The 15000-nt window shown below is 37.7% G+C and overlaps 1 protein-coding gene across 2 annotated transcripts in view; it reads right to left on the bottom strand.

Moving 5' to 3' along the window:
- LOC148953430 (uncharacterized) overlaps positions 1-14205 on the bottom strand; it is a 47814-nt gene extending 33609 nt beyond the window's left edge. For both annotated transcript variants that reach the window (XR_016141640.1, XM_089087680.1), the window contains exon 1: positions 14106-14205. The gene's annotated coding sequence lies outside the window, so the exon portion shown is untranslated. The remainder of the gene's footprint in view (positions 1-14105) is intronic.
- Between the last annotated feature and the right edge of the window lie 795 nt (positions 14206-15000).

Below are 15000 nucleotides of genomic sequence, written 5' to 3'. Positions count from 1 at the left end.
CATAGTTTTGTAATCACAGTTGCCATGATTGCTTCCAGCCCTCCCCCCTCTTCATGGGACCTGATATACCCCTAGACTTTCTACAAAAATGGCTGTTTTTCTTTCTAATTGGTGTTATTGTGTACTATGATTCAACTGCTGAGGAGAGATAAGCACCAAAAATAAATCAAGCACAAAATATCAAGGAACTTTCATATATAACTTAGGGGTATATCAGGTCCAATAAGAGATGGGGCTAGAATGTAATTATGACTATGGGGATTAGCCATACTATTTTTGAAAGAGTATTCAACTAGAAATCATACCAGTTTTTTCTTCTGTATAATTTCTGTCTTACAGCAAAAAGTTGGGAAAAAAATAAATTGAATCAAAATCTTTAAGTCTAAGAATTCAAGTTGAAACAGTTGAATTCAAGTCTTATCGCGGAATCTTTAAAGCCTTATAGATTAAATGGGGACTTAAAACACCTTTTCACAGGGTAGGGAAGAAAGAAGTCAACTTGGGTGGGTTCTTGAGAGGGGGGAGGGAAGGCAAGACAGTACTAGAAGAGGGTGAAAAACTGGGTTTATTTCGGCCAAAGAAGGATAAAGGCCCAAACCAGCCAGCAACTTCTTGGTAGCCAAGAGAGGATTAGAGCTGCAATGGGGTGGTCGTCTAGGAGGAATATGAGTAAGAGGATATCAGGGGATGACATTATTAGGGTAAAGTAGTCTACAAAGGGGGGCTGGTTGCATAGACTGAACAGGAGATAGTGGGCATTAATTTATCTTTAATAAGGTCCAAAAAAACTGTTTAAAAAGCTTTTCAATGTTGGGCTTATGACCTCTTACAATGGGGGCATCCCAAGCTTGAGTAAATGGGATATGCTTTATATTTTATTTTTTTATAGCAAAAAGATTACCAGTACATAGTTATATAGGCTGTTGCATGCAAAATAATGCCTGCTTGATGGTAACTTACACACACAGACACAGCCAAAATTGCACTTTGCTTTATATGCAAGGAAAATCACTTGAACTTGCAAAAACTGCTACTACTACTAACAAGTCACCATAGCATCAAGCCATCTTAGGCCAAAAAAGCTATGCATACTCCTCCTCTGTCCTAATCTCTACAAAACCTACATCTGTACATTTTTCCATGAAGTTCACATTTCCTTTGAATCTTTCTTTATGACGTCTTGCCACCCTAACGAGGACGACCTGCTTTCCGTTTAGCCCTAGACGGTTGGCCAAAATGAACAATCTTCGGCAATCTGTCATCATTCATCTGCAGAACATGCCCAAGCCACATCAACTTTTCTTTCACTATAGCCCAAGAAAACGGTATTGAGCTACATTTTTTTTGTACGGCCTTTTGTTTGAAATACAGTCAGTCAGCTGGGAACCAGAACAATCCTTAAGCAATTTCTCTGGAAAACATCCTGCAAATCTTCATCCGCTTTTCAGAGCGTTCAGGCTTCAAAGCCATCTCTGACCACTTTCATCATTGTATCTTCCAATATTCTAATCTTGGTTTGCAGACTTATCTTCCTGTTCTTCCAAACTTTTTTTTAACTGTGAAAAAACACTTTGAGCCTAGGCTATTCTACTTTTAACATCCTCACTGCTCCCACCCTCTTTACTAATAATACTACCAAGGTAAGTAAAGCATCCCACCTGATCAATCTTTTCATTACCCAATGGCCAACGTCACCTTTTCATCTTCACTTATTCCTAGCCTTAGTGATTTAGTTTTCTTAACAATGATTTTCAAACCTATTCTAGCACCCTGAACTCGCAAAACCTCTAAAAGTTCATTCATTTTGCTAGTACTTTCATCTAGGATGCATAAATCATCAGTATAATCTAAGTCCAGGAGAGTTTTTCCTCCCCATTTGATTCCTTGGTCTCCCATTGCCTTTCCTGTGTTCTTTAAGACAAAGTCCATCAAAATATTCCATATAAAGAGGGATAGAACACAACTCTGCTTAACCCCTGATTTAATACAAAACCAGCTGTTAACCTCATTTCCTACCTTAACCGCAGCAGTGTTATTCTTGTACATAGCACTAATCAGTTTAATGAATTTTTCTGGTATACCATACATGGATAAAACCTTTACTAAAGATCTTCTACCGACACAATCAAATGCTTACTCATAATCTATAAAGCTGAGAACTAAAAGTGTTTGACAACTCAGGCACTTCTTAATTATTAACCTAAGAGTGAAAAATTGGTCAAAACATCCTCTACCCTTCCTAAAACCACATTGTTCTTCTCTTAAAACTTTGTCTACAGCACTTCTCAGATAAATAGTATCATATTACTAAGTAATTTGCTACCTACAGAAACCAGACTAATGCCCCAATAATTACCACACTCACTTTTATCACCTTTCTCATAAAGTGGCTTAATTAAGGTTTTCCTAAAATCGTTAGGTACTTCCCCTTTTTCAAAATCTTATTCATAATCGTCAGTAACTTATTTCTAACCTCAGAGCCACCATATTTAAGAAACTCATTTACCACCCTATCAGCATCTTGAGCCTTCTTATTTTTTAATCCTTTTAGTACTGTTGCAAATTCTTCCTCAAAAAAACAAATCTTCCTTCACATCCAAGGTATCATAAGCTTTTTCATTTTCCTCTATAGCTTTTCCTGCAATTCTATCCTGGTTTAGCAAATTCTCAAAATGTTCTGCCCATCTCTCTTTAATTCCTTCCTTATCGCTAATTGTGGCCCCATTCCTATCTTTAACTGGGCCAAGTCTGGATTGACTACTCCCTCTCAATTTATTAGCATGCCAGTACAATATTTTACTATTATGCCATCTAGCTGCATCTTCCAGATCCTCTACAATTTTATCCATGGCCTCCACTTTGCACCTCCTTAGTTCACATTTTAATGCTTTCTCCACTTTTTTTACATACCTTTTGTTTTCATATCATCTATCACTAAGATAATTCTTATGCAAGTCCTTCCTCCTTTCTATTAAACATAAAGCTTTTTCACAAATATTAATTAAAAAAACTTTTACTACAAAATAAGTTTTTCAAAGAGAAGTAAAGAACTCCATTAAACAAAAAATGAGCAAAAATAAAATCAATAATAGATAGAAATGAGAAAAAAATATTATTCATTGATACTTGTAGCTGGTAAAATTCAAGTTTAACTACTTCTTGCTATCTTGGATAGGGGTTAGGTTAGGAAAATGACACTTTCCAGGGTGGATCTATAGACTGAAGTATGTTAAGGGAAGGTATTATGATGTACCTATCTCTACTCCTTCCTCTCTCTGGAGGGCACTGACCTTTAAAAATCTTTGTGTTATAGATGTGAAACCTTGCAAAATAGATCTTCTGCTTAAAAGAAGTACAAGAAAAGTATTTTCAGCTTCACAACTTCACTCAAACTCAATTTATGAGGCTTTACAGATCTGCAAATATATTTCTTGAATTTAGATAAACCTATTGATATGGCTTTAAATTCTACTCAAATAACAGAAATTGCATTTTCAAAACTTAAGCCAGAGAAAAAGAACTGAAAATTAAGGCATAATATTATCCTGTCAAAATTTCAATAGCCTAGGTTTTAACCTGTAAAGTAGGCAAGTTTCTAAAACTTAGAAATCAGAAGAAGGTTAACATAGTAGCTTGGTAATTCCTTCCCAGAGTATGTTTTTGGTCCAGGGTTCATTACTGAAAGTTTCACTTTCCTAGCCAAACCCATTTCAAAAAAGTAAAAGTAGCTAAACTAGAGTTTTACCCTGTATGAAACCATAAGAGGGGGGCTAGGGATAAGTTGTTACAAATATGAATCAAACAATAGGCTAAAAATGAAAATAAAACTCCCAATCTAAAAATGTCTCTTTTTGTTCTAGCATATCTCCTCTGGAAAGGTCATTATTCTGAACATTTGCCTTTACCTTTAACAATTTAACTGTTAATTAGCTGTTGTACAAAACTACTGGGTATCCTACCCAAGAACTGTTTCCTGTACATCTTCCAAAACCTTACCAATGGGCCTAGTGAATATGTAGAGACAGGAACTTGAAAACACCTCATTGGGATATTATTTTGGCTCTGAGTTGATTCCAAAAATTTTTATAGAAAATATTTTCCAAGATGGTTGTAGCATTCCGCTGAGATCGCTTGCTTATTAGTTTAAGTGTTGTTTTTGTTATGTGCTTATATTTAGGGCTGCTTTGCTTTGCTCTGCTTGTGTGCTTGTATTATTGTATTTACAGGTGCTTGGGTCACATTAAAAAGCTAAATCAACTCAAATATTACGAATTCTACATGGTGTCTGAAGGGGGATATTGAACAGCAAACATAGATGGAGTAACCCCTCCAGCAATCAACTGGGAATCTGAAAATCTTAATGAAGAATGGTTGAAGTTTGAAGAACATGCAAGCCTTATGTTTCTAGGCCCTCTCTCTGGTAAATCAGAGAAGATTCAGTGTGCCTATCTACTCATATGGATTGGCGAAAAAGGAAGAGACATTTTCAAAACTTTCGACATTGAAGCGGATGATGCAAATAAAATCGAGCCTTACCTTTTGAAATTTCGTGAATATGCTGCTCCAAAGAAGAACAAAGTGTTTGCCAGATATATCTTTCAGAAACGTGACCAGCGTGATGGAGAGACACTTGAGAAATACATCACAGAACTGAAGTTATTAGTCAAGCCGTGCGAATACCATGATCCAAAGAGATGACCAGAGATAAAATCGTCTGTGGCATCAGAAATCCAAGAATACGAGAGAAACTTTTAGCTGAAGGCAATAGCTAAACACTGGAGAGAGCAGTAGAAGTTTGTAGGATCTATGAACCGACCCAAGCACAGCTGAAGTCAATTGACAACAATTCCCACCACCCCCGATCAAACAGGAAGTGGATGTAGTATACCGGAAACAACCAAAACCAGCAGACGCGAGATCAAGATCGAGAGGCACAGAGTGCTACTTCTGTGGAGGAATCTATGGCCCCGGACACAGCTGTCCTGCCAAAGGGACAACATGCTCAAAGTACAGAAAGTTAAACCACTTCGCAAAAGTATGCTGCAGCAAAGTTGTGAATGCCATCGAAAATGAAGAACGGAGCCAAATAGCAGAAACTGCTGAAGAGGATGAAATACTGCTATACGCCGTACAGCAAGATGGGAGTAAGGATGAGGCGTTTGTTCCACTGAAGATCAACAATCAGACTACTGTAAGCTTCAAAATCAATACTGGGGCTCAGGCAAACATCATACCACAACACTACTTCGATCTCCTTGCCCCAAAACCACTTATACAGCCAACAAAGCAAAAACTCACCAGCTACTGTGGCTCAACCATCTCAACAGTTGGAACCTGCTTCCTATCATGCAGCTACAATGGAACCTCTGAACAGAAACATAGGTTTTTCATAGTCGGAGGAAATTCAGTTCCTATCCTAGGATTCAAGTCTAGCAAAAATATGAACCTGGTGAAACTTGTCCTTAATATAGACGCCTCAGATGACGGCAAGTCGACGCCAGATCTGAAGCCACTCCTCGAACAATACAAAGAGTTGTTCTCTGGCATCGGGAAAATACAAGGCGAGTGCGAGATTCACCTCAAGGAAGGATTTATGCCGACAGCATATCCCGCCAGAAAAGTGCCTATCGCGATGCGTGAGAAATTGAAACAAGAGCTGGACAGACTGGAAAGTTTGGGGATAATAGGAAAGGTGGAAGAGCCTATAGAGTGGGTCAACTCGATGGTGCTGGTTGAAAAGAAAGACGGAGGCGTGAGGCTTTGTATCGATCCGGTAGACCTCAACAAGGCCATCAAGCGCCCTCATTACCCAATCCCGACTTTTGAAGACGCCATTGCCGATCTGAGTGGTGCAAAATATTTCTCAAAGTTTGATGCCACCTCGGGGTACTGGTCGCTTGTGCTCTCAAAAGCAGCTTCATACCTCACAACATTTAACACAATCTACAGTAGATTCCATTGGAAGAGATACCCCTTTGGGCTGGTATCTGCCCAGGATGAGTTCCAGCGGAAGACGGAAGAGATATTTCAAGGTTAGGAAGGTCTTAAAATACTCGTAGATGACCTACTTATCTATGGAGCCACCCAAGAAGAGCACAGCAGGAGACTTGCAGACGTGCTTGAAAGAGCTAAACAAAAGGGTGTGAAATTCAACAGATCAAAGTGTAAGATTACAGTCCAGCCAGTCTGCTATTTTGGCCACATAATCAGCAGCAATGGAAATGAACCAGACCCTGAGAAACTCCACGCTATCAACAAGATTCCTACCCCAAAATCGACGGAGGAGCTGCACACTCTTCTTGGGATACTGAACTTACTCTCAAGATACATCCCAAACTTGGCGACACAGAACTGACCATTAAGGGATCTGATTAAAGCTAACGAGTTCGAATGGAAAGAGCTCCACACCACATGTCTCAACCAGCTCAAAGAGTCCATAGTAACCAACCTGGCTTTCTTTGACAGCTCCAGCCCAACCCTTGAGCTCGAAGTTGACGCCTCGAAACATGGACTAGGAGCACGAATATCCGCGAGCGGCAAAGTCTTCGCTTACGCATCAAGATCGCTGAGTAAATCCGAACAGAACTACTTACAGCTGGAGAAAGAATTCTTTGCCAGTCTATGGCTGCCGTCATTACCACCACTACCTATACGGAAGGAGAGTACAGGTCATCACGGATCATCGACCACTCGAATCCATACTAATCAAACCCCTCCATACAGCACCACCAAGGATTCAATGCCTGATGATGTACATACAGCCACATGACTTGACTTTCAAGCTTGACTACCGGGCTGGTAAGGAAATCCCTGTTGCAGGTGCACTCTCAAAACTACACCTTCCAGACATTGACAAAGAATTACACGAAGAGATCGAAATCTTCGTACATTCGTTTGTAAAATCCATACCCGCCACGGGCAGCAGACTTGAGGAAATCAAACAGGGGACCTTGACAGATCACGAACTCCAAGCGCTGAAGACTGCCATCTTGGAGGGATGGCCCAACAACAGGAGACGATGCCCGAACACCATAGTCCAGTACTGGAGTATTCGCCAAGATCTCTCAACGCACGATGATCTGATCTTCAAAGGTTCGAGAATCGTCATTCCTACCACTCTACAAGATGACGTCTTAAAGGGACTACATTCCGCTCATTTGGGCACAGAAAAAACCAAGCAAAGACCCCGAATGATTGTTTACTGGCCAGGTATCAGAAAAGACATTGAAACGTTTATCTGAAGATGCAATGCCTGCACTCACACAATGTCAAACAATCAAAAAGAGCCAATGATTCCCATGCTGATCCCGTCACTACCATGGCAGCACGTGGGATGCGATTTGTTCAAATGGAATGGGAAGCAGTATGCAATAATGGTTGACTATTACAGCTGCTATTTTGAGGTGGACAACCTAGCCTCCACCACCACTTCTCAAGTGGTCACAAAACTCAAAGGCCACTTTGCTCGCCATGGAATACCAGCCATTCTCACTTCTGATAACGGGCCACAGTTTAGTTCCAGCAAATTCAGGCTATTCACAAAAAACTGGGGCATCAAACATCAAACGTCAAACCCTTATCACCCAACGGCAAACGGACTGGTTGAGAAATGCGTGCAAACCTGCAAGAGAATCTTGAACAAGTCCAAGATCAGCAGACAGGACCCATACATCGGCATCCTAGAATACTGGAACACGCCCGTAGACAGTATGGCAGCTCCAGCCCAGCTGCTCATGAGCTTGCAGCTGCGATCAGTCCTCCCTGTCAAGCAGCAGCACCTAGAGAAGAATATTGTGCCCAAAGCAAGCTTTTGGACACACAGAGAGATATCTAGAGTGCGACAGAAGGAGTACTACGACAGGACCGCTAAATCCCTGCCCGATATCCAGGTAGGGTCGAGAGTGATTGTCCAGGTGACACCCAGCAGTCCTTGGAAGAGAGGAACCATTGTCGAAGTTTGCTTGCAGCCACGATCATACACAGTTGCTACCGACGACGGATCGACGCTCCAACGTAACAGGGCTAGACTTTCCCACAGGAAATCAGACAAAGCAATCCATTCAGAACAAGACTACCAAAATACAGAAACCACTGAACCGTCTGAGGTGGTACCCGAAGTCAACTCTGCTGAGCGCCCAGCCTCACCCAGCTTGGCAGCCGCCACTGAACGCAACGGAAATAGTGCCACCGCCCCTACTAGCGCTGTAGCGCAACAACAGACGAGATCAGTCCCGGACAGAGGCAGAGTGACGCAAACAAGATCTGGTAGAATGATAACCAAACCCATCAGGTTAAACTTATAGAGACAACAGCATGCTCGGAAGAAGGAAGATGTAGCATCCCGCTGAGCTCGCTTGCTTAGTAGTTTAAGTGTTGTTTTTGTTATGTGCTTATATTTAGTGCTGCTTTGCTTTGCTCTGCTTGTGTGCTTATATTGTTGTATTTACAGGTGCTTGGGTCATATTAAAGAGCTAAATCAACTCGAATATTATGAATTCTACAATGGTGAAAAGCCCCTTATCTAGAATTATGCTCCTACTACTACTACTAAAAACTCACCACAGCACCAAGCTGCCTGAGGCCAACACAGCTATGCATGATGCTTCTCCTTCCCAATCTATTCAAAGCCTTCCTCTTTACACCCTCCCAGGAAGTTCCCATTTCCTTTAAATCTTTCTTTATGACATCCTCCCACCCCAGACAAGAACAGCCTGCATTCTGTTTAGCTCTAAAAAGTTGGTCAAAACCAACAATCGTTGGCTATCTGTCATCTTTCATCCACACAATGTGCCCTAGCCATCTCAGATAAGGTTTATATTAACAGACTAATCAGATAGATAAAAAAAAAACATACCACTAGCTACAGAATTTCCTCCTGAATCCAAATATGACATTCATTTCTGTTGCAAATTATTTTCAAAATTACTTCTAAGCTTCTGTAAGTTTGTTTGATTTTCTTCTTTTTTTTTACAGATATATCATGACATTGATTTGATTTGAAAAATACTAAATCGTGTTGAGCAGTGATTTGATACGAAAAATACTAAACAGTTTGAATTATTCATTTTTGGAGGAAAAACTTATAACTAGCATCAGAATTTCATTGTGAATCCAAATACAACATTCATTTCTGTTGCAAATTATTTTCAAAATTACTTCTAAGCTTCTTTAGGTTTCTAATTTTTTTTTTTACAGAAAAATCATGGCAGCAATTTGATTTTGAAAAATACTAAATCTTGTTCAGTGGTGATTTGATATGAAAAATACCAAACAGTTTGAATCATTCATTTTTAAGGGGAAAAACTTCCACACTGAATCCAAACATAACATTCATTCCTGTTGCACATTATTTTCAAAATTACTTCTAAGCTTCTTTAAAAACAGCAAAATAAACACTTTATGGAAGTATACATGGCTGCAACATATACAGTTTTATAAATATCAGATAAATATAACTTAATGTAAACAAACTTAGTCACTCATTTCTAACGAATAGGAGAGCAAGGTGTTGAAGTTGAAATTGATAAGACTTTGATGGCAAGAAGAAAGTACCAGAGGGGAAGGATTTTATGGCAAGTTTTGGGTTTTTAGTGGAAGAGAGAGAGAGAGAGAGAGCAAAAGAAAAATTATTGTACCCCTGACTGATGGCCAAGAAGATCTCCAAAAAAAACAAGTGATAATCTATATTTACAGTGATAAATGGGAAGCTTATAGTACATTGTCTAGCCATGGATATAGCCTACTCATTGCCAAATCAATCACTCAGTCAATTTTGTTGATCCACTGGAATGCTCCATTCATACACAAAATATAGAAAGTCTGTGGAAATGCTTCAAAAAGCACTCCAAAAGACCAGGGATGCAGACAGCATATATAGAGCAGTATGTGTCCTGCTTCTTATTTCTGCAAAATTTTGAGAGAAAAAACCAACTTCATCTTTTTTTTTGAAGCTGCAAAGCTTTATCCTCCTGGAATCAATAGAGCCTCTAGAGCACCAGACAGTTACACCACTAGTGCATCAGGAAGTGATGAAGAAGAGTTAGAAATGAGTGATTAGTTTGTTCATATTAAGTGTTATTTATCTGATATTTATAAAACTGTATATGTAGCTACCATATATACTGCCATAAAGCATTTGTTTTGCTGTTTTTAAAGAAGCTTAGAAGTAATTTTGAAAATAATTTGCAATGGAAATGAATGTCATATTTGGATTCAGGATGGAAGTTTTTCCCCTTAAAAATGAATAATTCAAAGTGTTTAGTATTTTCCATATCAAATTGCCACTCAGCAAGACTTAGTATTTTTCATATCAAATCAGAGATCAACAAGATTTAGTATTTTTCAATTCAAATCAGAGCTTTCAGCAAAATTTAGTACTTTTCAAATCAAATTGCTGCCATGACATTTCTAAAAAAATAGAAACTTAAAAAAGCTTAGAAGTAATTTTAAAAACAATTTGTGATGGAAATGAATGTCATATTTGGATTCAGGATGACATTCTGATATTAGTGGTATGTTTTTTTTTATCTATCTGATTAGTCTATATAAACCTTATCTGCCATCTCAACCTTTCTTTCAGTAGGGCTGGGTTTTTTTTCACTCATCAATGTGCTAAGATCTTACATCTTTTGTCATTTTTATACAAATGTCTGTCATCATTCTACTCTGATCATTGGTCTAAGAATAATGAAGAGTATATCATCAAAGTTCTCTCATCATTGTTCTATATGGCAGAACAGTGGTGTTCTTCATGGATATCCACTCTTTGACTATTGGAAAAAATTAGTTCATAAGCTTATATAGAATGGTACCATCCAATCTCCTTATAATTAAAAACATTTTAGTCATCTAGTTATAAAATTTGGCCCGTATGTATAGGAAAAATCTAAATTTGCCAACTAGTTGCCATTAAATGTTGCCCCAGCAAAACTTTCATTTTCCAACTAGTTGACTAATAACTTCTCCCCAGCAAAACTTAATTTTTGCAACTAGTTGACTAATAACTTGTCACCAGCAAAACTTAATTTTGCCAACTAGCTGAAACAAACATTGCCCCAGAAAACAATTTATTTTCCAACAAGTTGACTAATAATAGCTAGAATTTATTCTGAATAGCATAAAATATGTTAATAATACAGTTTTTTTTCAAGTTTAATTATCACTATTGTTACTATTGTGTTACAAATTCCATCTCTCTCCCTCTTAATGGGAGATATGTTCTGAGTTATATATTGGGCTTTGAAGCCAGGGATTTTTTGTTTTAATTCCCAGGATAATTAGGCTTATACCTGGTCCTAAAAGTGAGATTAAATTTGTCAAAGCTTGGAGGGTTATCCCTCCTGTCTGTTTAAGGAAAACAGATGCATATTTGAAGTTTTGTTCATTTCTATCTTACATTTAATGGACATAAATTGTGTATGTTCCTTCATTTATCTCTCTTTGTGTCTTTTCTGGAGGAATATTGTTGCCTCATTTTTAGAATTTGTAATTAATTTTTCCAACTAGTTGACTAATAACTTTTCCCCAGCAAAACTTAATTTTTCCAACTAGTTGACCAATAACTTCTCCCTAGCAAAACATAATTTTTCCAACTAGTTGACTAATAACTTCTCTGCAGCAACATTTAAATTTGCCAACTAGTTTACAATAAATGTTGCCCCAGCAAAACTTTCCCTTTCCAACTAGTTGACTAATAACTTCTCCCCAGCAAAACTTAATTTTTCCAACTAGTTGACTAATAACTTCTCCTGAGCAAAACTTAATTTTGCCAACTAGCTGAAAAGAAACATTGCCCCAAAAAACAACTCATTTTCCAACTAATTGACTAATAATAGTTAGAATTTATTCTGAATAGAATAAAATATGTTAATAATATAGGGTTTTTTCAAATTTAATTATACCTATTGTTACAGGATACCACCAGATGGATAATTTGACAGTGTATATATATACAAGTCTTTGAATTAGCCAACCAACCAATCAGTATTTTAAGCCAAGGAGTCCAGCTGGACATAGGGAAACATATTAAGAAAACAATTCCTACTCCATAATATGCAGAATAATCCTAGTTGACACATTTTGCAGGGGGAGAGCTTTTATCTTCACTTCTTTCCTTGTTTTTGAAGTTTTCTAAGAAGTTTTTCTTTCCAGCTTTAGTCAACTAGTTAGAAAATTTAGATTTTTCCTATACAAATATGCCAAATTTTCCAACTAGATGACTAAAATGTTTTTAATTATAAGGAGATGGACAGTACCATTCTATATAAGCTTATAAACTAATTTTTTCCAGTAGTCAAAGGGTTGAGTCCCATTCTTCACACTGTTAGCTAACATCAGTGAGCAGTAAGATCTTAAATGTAATATCTTAGTGCTAAAAAACAACCCTTTTATAGCCCTAGAAAATGGGATTGAACCACATTAAGCACAGCCTACTGTTTAAAATAAAGTCAGTCAGCAAGGTACACAGAACAACCTATAGGCAATTTCTCTGGAAACATCTAGCAAATCTTCATCTGCTTTTCAGAGCACCCATGCTTCAGCCATATTTGACTACTGTCATCACTGTAGCTTATAATAGGCCTATTCTAATCTTTGTTTACAGACTTATCTTCCCCCCTGATCAATCTTTTCTGTTACCCAATGTCACCTTTTCATCTTCACTTATTCCTATCCTTAGTCTTCTTAACATTAATTTTCAAGGTAAAATTCTACTTTAGCTACTTTTGGCTATTTTGGAATGGGTTTAGTTAGGAAAATGAAACTATCAGGTATAGGTCTACATGCCAAAGTATGTCATGGGAAGGTATGTTGGAGTACCTACCTCCACTCCTTCTCCCTCTAGAGGGTCCTGAAATTTTCCTACATGACAGGTCTATAGCCTAGCTATTGAAATTTTTACAAAACAACATTTTACACTAATTTTCTGTTATCAGTTTCCTTTTCTCTGGCTTTTTCTCTGAAAATGCAATTTCAGTTATTTGAGCAGAATTTGGTATTTGTTTAGCCTTGTGTCATCTACTAAGGAGACACGTTAAGAAAACAATTCTTACTTTAAAATATGTATAATGATCCTAGTTCTTATATTATCCAATGGGAGAACCTTTATCATCAAGTCTTTCCTGTAAAAATCCTTCTTTTTCCAGCTTAACAGAAAATGTTTCCTAAAATCATCACATTTTTGATTCAATGCTTAAGTCTTTTTAAATTGCCACCTAATAAGTTCTTTTATAGATAGCGTTCATGCCAGTCTTTAGCATTCATATTTTGATATTCACCCTTTAAAAATTCACCCTTTGTCACTGCTCTTTAAAAGAAAATATTAAAAAGACCACATGAATGCTATCTATAAAAGAACTTAATAGGCGGCAATTTATAGTAGAAATTTAAAAAGACTTAAGCATTGAATTTTCAACCCAGTGATTTTTGGAAACTTTTTCTCTTAAGCTGGAAAAAGAAGGATTTTTAGAGGAAAGACCTGATGATAAAGGTTCTCCTGCTGGATAATATAAGAACTAGGATCATTATACATATTTTAAAGTAAGAATTATTTTCTTAACATGTCTCCTTAGCAGATGACATAAGGCTAAACAAATACCCAGAAATTTAAGCCATATTAATGTTTTATTTCCAGAATTTAGGAAATGTATTTGCATATCTTTGAAACCTTATAAATTGGGATTGAGTAAAGTTGTGAAGCTAAAAACAATTTTGTTATACTTTATTTAAGCAGAAGATCTATTTTGCAAGGTTTCACTTCTATAACTCAAAGATTTTTAAAGATCATCAAAGGTCAGGGCCCTCTAGAGGGAGAAGGAGTGGAGGTAGGTACTTCAAAATACCTTCCCGGGACATACTTTAGCCTGTAGACCCATCCCTGAAAGTTTCATTTTCCTAACCTAACCCCTTTCTGAGATAGTCAAAAGTAGCTAAAGTAGAATTTTACCATTTTCAAACCTATTCTAGCACCCTGAACTTGCAAAATCTCTAAAACTTCATTCATTTTGCTCACACTTTCATCTAGGATGCTTAAATTATCAGCATAATATAAATCCAGGATAGTACCACTTTTATTCAAGTTTCCTTCAGAGGAAACACTGCAATTTTACCTTAGAATATAGCCTAGATCTGAAAATTCAGAATTCTTTTCAAAATTTCAGGCCTTGGGAATTATTTTCTTCTGTTTCTACTTTAAAGTCAATCTATCCACTGACCAGGGTTGCTATCACACGTAAATAAAATCGCCAGTTATTCACCAAACAAATCACCAGTTTCTCACCAAGAAAATCACCAGTATTTCACCAAAATCACCAAAAATTGGTGGTCAATAATGATAGGCTTCACACCAAAAAGACGCGTTGGGCACCCTGAGCTAAGTCATTATGTTTTAGAAGGATATACTGTTCAAGAAGGAAGAGAATTTATACTGAAAACTGCCGCAGTTTTACGGTATAAATCTCCCCGCCACAGTTCAACTTTAGCTCTGAAAAAGACCACTCAACTGATGTTGATTTCTTATATATGTCTTTTGCCTCTGGAAAATATTCATTGGTCAAGTCTGAGTTGAAATATCGGACAAGGGGTGATAAATCTTATTTCCCTGGTTTCTTTGACAAGAGACCTCCTTGGGCCGACCATTTAAATACTGTGGCACAAAATGACAATTTGCGCCTTCGGCGAAAATTTTACCGAATTCCAAAAAAATGGGGGGTGATGGGGCGCCCCTCCCCCCCCCCCACTCGGGAAGCCCCTGCCTGTAGGATCCCAAAAACGGTTGGGGGCAGTTTAGATTGTAAGCAATCCACCTATAAAAAATTAGTACCGGTTACTAAGAAAGCTCCTTATAAGATCAATAGCTTTACCCCGGGTACCATACACCTCAAATTTTTGCAAGAATCAGCTATTTTAGAAACTTGGCAGGGAGATCATTCGATTGAAAATTGGAAACTCTTGTGTCCTTTTCAAAGGCCAAAATCTTCTGGAGGGCAATCAACCTTTTTCTTG

Source organism: Artemia sp. Qi Xiang Cuo, chromosome 4 (genome assembly GCF_049724085.1).
Source record: "Artemia sp. Qi Xiang Cuo chromosome 4, ASM4972408v1, whole genome shotgun sequence".
Lineage (NCBI taxonomy): Eukaryota > Metazoa > Arthropoda > Branchiopoda > Anostraca > Artemiidae > Artemia > Artemia sp. Qi Xiang Cuo.
Note: the sequence above shows the minus strand (reverse complement) of the source record. Positions and strands in the feature narration are given on the sequence as shown.